Below are 11,874 nucleotides of genomic sequence, written 5' to 3' on the forward strand. Positions count from 1 at the left end.
TTCAAAAGGGAGTAATGGACACCTAACATAGCCACTGAGCATATATGCAGACTGATACAAATATGGAGAATGGTGGAGAAACATTTCTGATGTTACTGTTTAAAGGGTTCATGTGTATACAGAAGCTTTTTTAGAAAAGAGAGGAAGGTCATATGACTCACTATCAGGATCAAAGCCACTTTTGTTAGAAGGCACGAAGTTGGGATCAGTAAACATATATGGTATATAGTCAGGAGGGAGTCTGGAGCAGTGTGAAAGGCAGATAAGGAAGGAATGTGTCAGGAGATAGAGGGGGAGGGGGTCATGCAGGGCACTGTGGACTGAGGCAAGATATCCAAACTCAGTGCAGAGACTGAGGAAAATCTGGAGAAAAGGGAGTGTGAAACAGTCAGCAGAGAAGGGAAGAAGGCTGACTGGAGTAGATAGATGCATTTAGGATAAACTATGATGTGGAGCAAGACTTACGAAGATATCAGAAAAGAGTAGAATGATTTTTCCTGGAAGTTTTTAACGTAGATGATTTTTTTGTTAAAAAAATTAATACACTGTGTCCTTTATTAAAGCATTCAAAAAAAAAAAAAAAAGGGATTGCCTTGACTGAAGTACAGAACTCTCTCTCTCCTGACCTAGTGGCATTGCCTCTCCTTTCAGCAGCTATAAGCCGAGGGCTGAACTCTGCTCCCAGAAAGGTCAGATTGTCTATGAATGTAATATTCATTTCGGAGAGGGCAGTTTGACCTTAATCTAAGGACTTAAACTTCACTGGAGCTGAGGTACAGTGTGAGACTTGGCAGCAAAAAACACTGCCTTGGAAGGCAATTCAGAATTTCGGGAGCAATACAGGCACAGATAAACAATGACTGAAAGTAGATCTATTGCCTCGTGAAATATAGCTGCAGAGCTGAGGCCTGGTTAAGACCCCAGGGCAAGCTCCGAAACCTTACAAACGTGCAGTTAGTGCCCCCAGCACAAGGGAGCAGGCTGTCGATCCAGACAAGGACTGCTAGCCCCGCAACTGCAGGAATCCCAGTTTGCATCAGGTAAGGAGCTTTCTTCTGCTCCTTCCTCTCATCAGTAAAAGCCCTCAGATACCATCAAGAGGTCAGCAAACCACCACCTCTCAGCAAAACTGCAGGCGCAACTGAACAATTGTATATGCCTGCATGAGATGTAACAGACAATTTTCTAAGTCATATTCTATCCTGCAAACAGTCATAGTTCAAACACAGCTGGCTATTTTTCACAGAGATTAACATTTTAAAGCCAGAAGGAACTGTTTTGATTATCTAATTGGTCCCTGGCATAGGACAGACAACGTAATCTAGCTCTGTAAATCTAATCTCGAATCTTACCTGTGTTTTACGGCTGAGTTAGGACATAACTTTTCTAAGATAGGCAATCTTGATTTTACTCCGGATAACTGTATGACAGTTAAGATCTTCAAGACAAAAAATCAACTTCAAAGCATCGTTTTGGATCACCGGTCCACAAAGCTGATAGCTTAACTTCATCCTATCCCCACATTAGTAAACAGTTTAAGAACACCTTTGTACTGTCCAACAATTGGCAGAACACAAGACTTGTTGGAAGAAACACCATCTTGTATTGGGCCAGCTGGGAGAGCTTAGCTGGAAAAAAAAAAGACACTTAATAAAGGGATACTGAGGTAGAAAGATGGTCTTTTTTTTCCAGGCATATTAGTTGATCCAATGCAAGGTTTTAGGCTCTTGATAAATCTTGTTTCCCTTTTATCCTTAAATCATCACAGCTACCATACTTCTACAGGAGTGATATACAATTGACACAGAGAATTTGCATCTCACCTTGGAAAACATTGAACACAAAAAATGTTTTTCAACATGTTTCAATGTTTTGCAGTTTTCAACAGCAAAATGCCCCCAGTATTATACCCCTACTGTTGGCGCTCAGTCAGATAGTATGATCTCAAGATCTGTTATTAAGCATTGCATATGTAACAAACATTTGATCCTATATATGTAAAATAATGCATAAAACAGACAATGCATTCATATGCATGCTGTTTCTCTGCTGACTTGCACGTGTAATAGTGGAATGTATTACTTGCATAAAATATGCCTTTTATCTTGCTGCAGCTAATAACAGATCTGTGGTTAAGACTGTTTCAGGCATCCTCCATTGAAATGCAGCTGCCTCAGCTGAGAATTACTGTGCCTTTCCCCTCCTCTTGCAACCCTGGCCAGCCAAAATGTCCCAAGGGAGCCCTGGCACATCAGAAAACTAGCTGCTGCCAAACTTCCCTTCTGAAAAGAGGGGTAGGATGGGGCACGGCCACAAGCTAGAAATCCTCATGGTGTTTCTCCTGCAACATGGGCCCTCTGCCTCCATATTAAAAGAGCTCTAACCTAGAGAAGCAGCACTTTCCATTGTGTTCAGCATCCGCACAACGGGAACTAAACTCCCACCTCTTCTGAGCTCCTAAATGAACTGGAAATAGCTCATTTTTGGCGGATACATCTTCCACTGTGGATCAAGGGTGGTGTGGAAACTAAATTGTTTGGCATAGTCTCCTGTGATTAATACAAGAAAAAGAAATTAATTTCATCTTTCAAAGACTGCGAAGTACCACTCCATGCTCATGGTACCTTGCAAAGCTTATCAGAAGATTAGGTACCATCTGGTGTCAGCTAGGTATTCTTATGTTTACATCTGGACTTAGACTAACAGACTTAAACGTATTGACACATTGCAGGCCTAATTTTTAGGGCTTCTGTACAGCTGCACCAAGGGCTCCTGAGATGCAAAAGGTCTGGAGACTAATACCAGTGACTTACAACCTCAGTTTGTACAAACATGCAGCCTGGAGAAATATTTAATTTATGGTGAAACAGGTTTGTTGCTCCCATGGAAGAATTCGAGTAAACCCTTTTTGGATGGTAAGGTTGCTACATTTCTATGTTGCAGTCTGCTCAAGACAACTTATCTCCTTTTTATAGAATGATTCATTTGTGGTCCCTTGGGTTGTGTCTCCCATCTTCACATGTTCCCTTGAGGTCTGGGAAACATGGGAAGGTCCCCCACACAACATGTGGAATGAAAACGATCTGTCAAGAAGCTCACTGGAGTTCTAGCTAAGGAAAAGGGATAGGAAGCGGGAAAGGACCTGTCCCTCTACCTCCTCCCGCATCACCCGGGAAGACTGAGGCTCCTACCCTACTCCTCAGGCTCCTGCAGCCTGCCTGGGAGGTCTAGGGAGAACTGTGCCTCTGTGCAACCTGTGATCCCGGATGCTGAAAGCCACGTCTAAAAGCCACAGCATATCAGATGAATGTTCAACTCCACCTACTGAGCCGAACACATCTTGCATTTTAAATGTGTTGACATCAACGGCCGTGTACAACACATGGATTTGCTGCACTGCATCTACCCATTGCATATCAGAGTTTGCTGCCTGCAAATATTGTGCATTTTAATCTGTTCTACATGTATATGTTCTGGTTATGCTGGCCTCAGCACAGCTCTCTTATTTATGCAACTCCCGGAGCAACATTATTTAACATCAATCCAGCACGTGGAACAGTAAGGCTAGGAAAGTACAAAAATGTGGGAAGCAAAGAAAGTTTAGGGTCTGGTGAGGAAATTCAACATAAAAAGGAACATGAAGACTCCAGATTTGGCCCAGATTTGGTGTTCGTCTGCCCTCATCCAGTAGCAGTCTTCAGAAATAAACATGTTTCAGAAAGAAATTCAAATTCCCTGCTGAATATGATTGTAACAGTGCAGGAAAGAATTAAGAATTGGCTATGTTTCGGAAAGAGAGAAGGAGTAATTTTCCTTTTTTCCCCTCTACCAATTTGAAGTGATCTGAAACAAACAGTTGATGGCATAGAAATACATGTTTTGGTGGAAATCTTCCAGAGCCTCTGGTGGGTGACATTTGAGGGGAGACAGAGTAAGCTTAAAGGAAAAAATTAAAAGCAGATGGCATCTGCAAGTCTCTATGTGTCCCAAAGCTTTATCATGAAACAGAAGCTGTCCTAAAGTATTTCACTTGTGCATTTAGGTGAGAAGGACTTCCAGGTTGGACGGGAGCACCAGGTGCACAGTCAGCAGTTTTTGGTCTCAGAGCGTAGCCACCCTGACAGCTTGGATCCTTCACATGAAGCCACATCAATGTGCAAGTCACTCACCCCTAGGACAAGCTATTTCCCATTTACTCTTTTTAAAACCACACTGGATCTGAGCTTTTCTAGGGGAACACCCTTGATCTGCGGAAGGAGAGAAGAGCTTGCCTCTCGTCTCTTTGACGCAGCTTCCAGCTCCTCCAAGGCTGTCTTAGTGCTTGGTAATGGGTGTGGAAGGCAGGCAGTTTCCACCCTCCCATCACCCTGCAATCAATAAAACTTAAATCATTCACTCATCGTCACAGGTAGCAACATGCAGCCTGGATGGCTGCCTGTTTTTGTTCTGTAAACGGTGATTGCAGGCAATTAGTAGGTAGCCACACAGAGAACACGAAGTACTATTTTTGTGGGTCTAGCAAATTATGATTATACAAAGACCACAATAAAGGCTGAAAACAACCCACAGCGCAAGCTGGGTCAGGAAACAGAGCGCTCCAGAGCTTGGATCCAGCCAAGTTTCCACATTCCAAACACAAGGAAATTCCCTTTTCCCTCAACAGCTATGCATCCAGCCACCCCTGCATTGCACCAGAGAGCCAAAAATGCTTGTCGTTCTCTATTTGCACCCTCGAGCTCCTCCCCAGCGTTCACTTGCCTTCCGGACGAAAATAACTCCCTGGCTTTGACAAAAACAAAAAAATGAAAAAAAAAGGCCTGTGGTTTTGTAAAAATAGACCTCTGCAGCAGCGAGGCTGGGTAGGAGCAATGCCCATGCAGCCAGGCAGTGTGCTGCTGGGAGCAGAGGTTGGGATTCCTTGCAATCACCCAGCGGACTTGTTGAAGAGATGAAGCCTTTATGAGGGGGGACATAAAAAGGCCCAGGCACAAGGCAATCAGATAAATAATAACTCTGCACTCAGAACAGCGTGCAAATTGTAGGCATTATGTCAGAACAGCATAGCTCAAGTAACAGCAGTGCTTGCCTACCTCCAGCAGGCACATGGCAGGCAAAGAGGAAAGCCAAGGACACACGGGAAGGGTGCACTGCCACAGAGGAGACAGTAAACTCAAGCCAAAAAGGCAACAGAGGGTCCAACTCTGCTAACACGCGCTGCTGCAACCTACAGTCTTGCTAAATGGGCAGGTATCGGCACTTCACCCAGCAGCAAGCAAGGTAAAGTGGCTCTGGTTTTACAGGCAGCTGAACACGCTACTGCCCACAGCAGAGGCTGAGCATGCCCAAAGAGTCATAAACTGTGCCGATGTCACCAGGCTATAGGCTACGGGAAGGGCAGTGAGTGCTCACAGCACCTGGGAGACAGGTACTGCTCCCTTTACCAGCAGAGCCACCACAGCAGCCTGTGACGAGCTGCGCAGGCTCTCCTCCAGCTAAAATTCGTACTGTGGGACTAACATGGACGGTATCTCTGAGAGCAGGCCTAAACTAGGGAACCTGGGTTTTTGTGATCTTTATACCCTACTTTCTCCCACTGCACTATTCTTACTCAGATTACATTAATAATCTGCCACTGCTATACCTCCACCTCATTATCAGTTTAAGAGGAGACTTTTCAAAGGTGCCTTGGTAAGTTAGGAGCATAAATCCCATTTATTTTCACTAGGATTTAATAATAAATCAAGCTGGTACTATAGAAATTTCCTTCCCGGCAACAAGAGGTATGGGAATATGGATCCAGATTAAAGCTCGGAGTGCAAAGAGCTTTGGTGAAAGGGACCTGCCGAAGTCCAAGGGGGAAAGTGTTGAGCTTCAGTCTGCTAGGATAAATCATTCAGCAAGGAAATCTCATTTATCCCTTCTTTAAAGGACACACAGAAAAAAAAAAAAAGTATACTTCTATGCATAGAGGGATTATCTCTCATTTTATAGGTGAGGCTCTGAGGCACAAAGGGAGAGGCTATAAGTGACTTGCTCAGCATTTTGGCTGAGCAAAGAAATGAAGCCCTTCCTCTTAAAACAGTTTTGGTTTTCAGCCACAGGATTATTTATTCCTTCTCTAAGTAGGCATAAATATCTTATTTACATGATCCTAACATGCATGTATTTGAGCACGCACAGTCAAATGTTTTTGTAAGTTTGACCCATTATTTTGTCGGGGCCCTACTGAACTGATTGCTGCCCAGTAAGCCCTCTGTTACTATATGGTATTAACACTGTCAGATCATACCACATTTGCAGAAAGAGCACTCTTAGCCGGTTACCCAGGGATGCTCTGATCACATCCCCGCTAACGCAAAAATCATTTCATTTAATCTGTTTGCTCTTGCTGAGGTTATGCTGTGTCTAATGCAAGATAATTACAAATCTTTCCACATCCTGCACACCTATTAAAACACTATAATTGTACCTGCTACGAGAGAATCTTTGCAAGGAACTCATTTGGTATCAGCAAAGTTATGAGAAATCGGGGTCCTTTTCTGGCCATTAGTAGGAGTAGCTGCAGTCCCAGTGATTAATGCATCTATTAGGTTACAAGGAAAACACTCCATCTGACTGTCCTCTGACTCAGCCATAAACAAACTTGTTTTCTCTCTCATTCTCCAGCTTCGGCCTCCCCCTCCCTTGCTCCCATTCCACACCAGCAAAGAAAAATGTAGAACAAGATGAAAGAGCAGTCTGTTTCACAGATCAAGCAAGGGATTTCATTAGGACTCCACGCCAAGAAAAGAGATACAAAGCTCAAGGAAGGACTCACTGACCAACCCTTATTCCATAACCAGTGCCAAGGAGCGCAGTGTGGGATGACATGATTCATATGTATCATTTAGTGATATTAAATGTTACTGGCTATTGGCCTCTCCAGTCAATGCAAAGTGTTATCCTCAAGCATCATTTCCACGTATGATGTGGGTTCAGCCTTGTGTTACTTCTGATCATGCTCTTCCCATCAAAAGGCTCGCGATCACCACAGGAAGAGAGCGAAGCTTCCTACTGCCTAGTTCATGCTACACCTTTACCTACCTCAGCACGATCTTGGGGCTGCAAGGCTGTATGCTTGTGAACACAAGCTGTTACTGTAATTCCCTTTCCTCATACTTTTCAGTTCCTTTCCGCAGCAGCAGAAGACCTAACCGGCAGACACAGCTCTTGTCAATGGGTTTGGCCCGTAGCAAGTGAGCTGAGCAATTGCTGCAGCCTGACAGGCGTCCAGTCCAGCGCCGAGATCTGCACTGTATGAAGGGGTAGCTGCATCTACCCCCAGCACGGGCCTGGGGGCTTTTGAGGAGAAAGTCTGAAAGGAGTCATCATGTTCTTGCTGTGTTTTGCAGTGCAGATCTCAAAGTCATCTTACTGGATAACCTCCGTTGAAAGCTTTTTATTTCAAACCTCCTTCTTGGTTGTACGTTTATTAATCTTGCTTCAGATTTCTGCTTAAACTTGTAATAGGGCAGTACTTTATCAGGCAATTTCAGTGCATATAAGATAATTTATAACAGCTGAGAAACTGGCCAAAACATGTTTATAGTTCTAGTATTTATGACTTTTTATTAGTGTATTTTGTTTTACTGTATCTGTGCATTTTGCCTGTAAAGACAATAAAATTGAAATAAATGATACTGATAGTAAGTACCAAATAATGTTTTATATTGCATGAAAAAGGTAGACATTGTCTCCTGCCTGTAGAGATTACAGGTGAAACAGACAGCAGGTGAAAGAGGGAAGGAGGAGAAACCTATATAATCATTATAAAGCCCAGTAAGATTTTGCTCGCTAAGTTGCCCAGTTACATTTCTGCTACAAAAATTATTCATTGGTATATTTGGTATATATATATATATATATATATATATATATATATATATATAGTGTGTGTACATATACATTATATATACACACATACATGCTTTTCAAAACTAGTCCTGACCTGTTAAGTGGTTAGCCGGTGCCAGTAAAAACAGCGCTATCTTCCATCTCAGGAATGGTCAGAGAAGGACTCTGGCTGATGTCAGAAGAGTCCAACCCAGTCGTCTACAAGGCTCAAGACTGTGATCCACCACCCCTGTTGTGCATAAAATCAATCATTAAGGATACTGCTTTCTCAAGCCGGTTCTACTGGCCTCTCTTGCCTCCTTTTTCCCATTGGAGTGAAAAGATAAGCAGCAGTTCCCAGTAAATGTTTACACCTGCTGAACTTTGTGATTTATTTCACATGTTTTCTTATCTGGAAGCTTGGTCCTAGAAGATGCTGAGCAATCCTTCCATAAGGTGCTTCATTCTTTTAATTCCCACCAGGCCCCAGCTGAACTACAGTGTAATCTTGCATAGCAGCTTATGATAGTGAAAATACTTCCTCCTTTCCCCCAGCTTTTGCTTATCACATCTACTAAGCTTATACACTCTTCTAGGGAAAGGTTGACTTTCATCAAGCTGATGGATAGCCAAAAGGGGCCCCGAGCTTGCTGAAAGGACTTCACTGCAACACAAGAAATAGTACTATAATTTTATGAATGAAGGAGTGCCTCTTGCAGCGTCTTGTTCTTAATTTCTGAGATGTATTTATCACTGACGTGGAGCAAATCAGGCAGCTGTGGATACACAAAGTCTCGTGGAGAAAGCCTTATGAAACAGCATAGCGTGCTACACAAAGTGTGCTCCCTTCCTTCCTGTCTCATTGCTGTCAGAGGTGTTAGCGGTAGACCATAGCAGAGATCTGCTATGTATAGCCTTGTGCATATACTGTCTGGACAAAGTACACACACAAGCCTGTCCAGTTGTTTGCTCCCCTCTACACTCCTGTAATTTTCAGAGAAAGAAGCATATTCTAATAACTGAGAAGTTAGGAGTTCTCTTCAGGTGATTCTTCTTTTCAAATAATGCTGCCCACAGTGTCCTCTGCTTCTGCAGCAAACTAGTGTGACAGCACGAAGTGGATGACCTGTGGGACATGACCTTGCTCTGCTCTCCAAAAATGAGAAATGGTCCCACTGAGCTCTACAGCAGCAAGTCCTGTGCCATATAAGTAAAGGGCAAACAAGGCACTTACTCCAAGTGAAGGAGCTAAGATTCATTACTTGCCTGATACAGATTGTTGGACAGTCCCGAGTCCATTTCTGCAGATATTCCTTGCAACCAGTTACATTATAGAGCTCGCAACTTAAACCAAAGGAGCTAGCCAAGGGGAATCATTGCAGGCAATGACAGGCCGATCCCTTTCCTTGCACCCAAAGCAGATGCAGTGCTATAAAAGAAGCTGAATAACAGGGGCTGCATACAGAATGAGCTTATCTAATAAGAAAAACAAGGTTAGTCCATCAAGCTCAGTATCCAGTCTCCATCAGATAGCTGAGGAGCGCATAGATAGAAAATGACATATGTGCAAGGCAAGCACATATTCCCCAATCTCTCTCAGGAGTCCACTGAGCTTTGGGTTAGACACTTCATCACAGGAATGAGTGTTTTGCATTAGATGCAATGAATTTCTCTTAATTAATTTATTCAATCATTTTTTCCACATAAGTATAACCATTTTTTCCATTTAAGTATCCAAAATGGGCATACTATGAATAAGTATCTCCATTAGCATCTTGTAAACCTGGCCTTTTGCTAGAAAAGACAGGCAACCATCATTCCTTCCACTTTCTCCTTTCTTTTCGTAACTCTGTAAATTGCTGTCTGATCCATCACAGGCCATTCAAACATTTCTCACAGGGTGACTGTTCCATACTCCTGATCACCCTGGACACGTCTCTGTTCTTTTTCCAATTTTAAAATTCTGTTTTGAGACAGAGAGACCAGACCTGTACCCAGTATTCATAGCATACAAGTACCATAGACATACACTATGACATGTTGACATCTTCCTTTCTGTTCTCCATCTCTTTCCTAAATATTCCTTACATTTTGTTTGGTTGGTTTTTTTTTTTAAACTGAGGACAGAGGATGTTTTCACAGCTGTACTATAATCCCAAACTTCATTCCTGTGTGACAACCATCCACTTGTAACCCATCCCACTATTAATAAAGTTGGGATTGTTCTGCCCTTCCCCATCACTTTGCACTTGTTTGTACCATATTTTATCTGCTATTTCCTCATCCAGTGAGTGTCACAGATTCCTTCTGCAGCCCTTCACAATCAACCATCAGCCTCCTCATTCTGACAGCTAGGAACCACCCACAGATTTTCTCACCTCACCATTCACCCTCCTCCAGATCATTTATGGATATGTTGAACAGCAGACTCACATGAGACTCCACTGATGACTTCCCGCCATAGCCACATTTCATAGCCAATTCACTTTTTCCTTGCCCAGGGGTTGACTTCTCTCATAACAATCAGTGAAGGCTTCTTGTTTTTCAGTAGTTCTTTAATTACCATAGCACTAAACCTCCCTTTGCCCAACTTCACTGCTTTAGGTAATTACACTGTGTGGGTATTTATGGCCACAATGGACACAGGGGACAACAGAGCCACCAAAGTTCCTATAAATCTCAGAGTGCTAACTCCACCCAAGCACTGACCTCAGCGTTAGAAAGCAAACCTGCAGCCACACATGCGCATCATCTCCCACGTCAATGAGGCTTTTCACAGAAGTCCAAGCACTGCTCCTAGAGGATGCATTCTTTTACCAGAACAGTGGTTGAAATGCCTAACATTGGTATTGAATGGTATTGAACTGGGTATTGAACTGGTATTGAACTTGTCACTGGTGAGCACTGCTTCCCTGTAGCTGAAACTGCCTGGTCCAATTGTTTGTTGTCATTATTAATTAGTAATTTCTGTAGTTACAGCATCCTACGCCTAGATCCCATCCCCTTCCCAGACAGCAGACCTCAAAGAGCCAGGCAGAGCAGTAACTGCTGTGTGGCACCAGGGCCCTTTCCCAAGAAAGGCCTGGCATTTGTCCTTGCCGTGGGCAGGCAGGAGGCACAAAGCACTTTCCTTCAGGAGGACGAGCAGGCCCTCTCCTGTGCTCCCTTCCCTCGCCATGCCCACCACAGAGGCCAGGGACGCACCTGCACCTGCCTTCTAGCAACTTGCCACACATGTGAAACCTTGTCTGAGCCCGTGTCTGACCAAAGGAAGATTTTCCTGCCCTGTCTCATCACTGTCTACTTCTTTCTTTTCCTTTCCCTCCACTCCATTCCTTTTCCATCCCATCTCCTCTAGTCTCTTCCTTCCTTTTATTCCTCCACTGTCCCTCATTTACACTGACAATATTTAATCTTTTTTGGCTCAGTTGACTAAACGCTGCTTTGTGGCTGTATTTGTTGCTGGGAATAAAGAATGCATCTGGCATTAAACCTGCAGAAAAACTTCCTGTTCAACCCTAACAGTATCTGCAAAATTGCAGAGAAATGATCTTCTAACAAGGACTAGAGCGCTCAGCAGCTGCACAGGGTCCATCTGTGGGAGAGAGGCCCTTGTATCATTAAAAGTTCAGCAGATTTAGGAAAGGTCAGATACCCAGTCATGCCCAGCAAATATGTAAAAAGCAAGCAGATTTCCCGCCTCCCCACCCACTTAATTTGTAAATATACACCTTAAGTGCATGCCTACACGTATTTATTGTTGTGAGACAGCTCTCCATGTTAGGAAAGATAATCCTTCCAGGGCTCCCAGTGCTTAAACTTACACCTGAAATAATTAAGAAATGTATCTATTACTTGCTTTCAAAAATGCTGAGACTGTCACTGTAAGGGCTGCATATTTGCGTGCTTTTTTTTCTTTTAGGATACTTCCACAATTGTGCCAAGACTGTTGAATTTTGTAAGTATGTTAATATTATTTGTACTATCTTTGCTTTTTCAGAT

The sequence above is a fragment of the Struthio camelus genome, chromosome 2 (assembly GCF_040807025.1).
Source record: "Struthio camelus isolate bStrCam1 chromosome 2, bStrCam1.hap1, whole genome shotgun sequence".
Classification (NCBI taxonomy): Eukaryota; Metazoa; Chordata; class Aves; order Struthioniformes; family Struthionidae; genus Struthio; species Struthio camelus.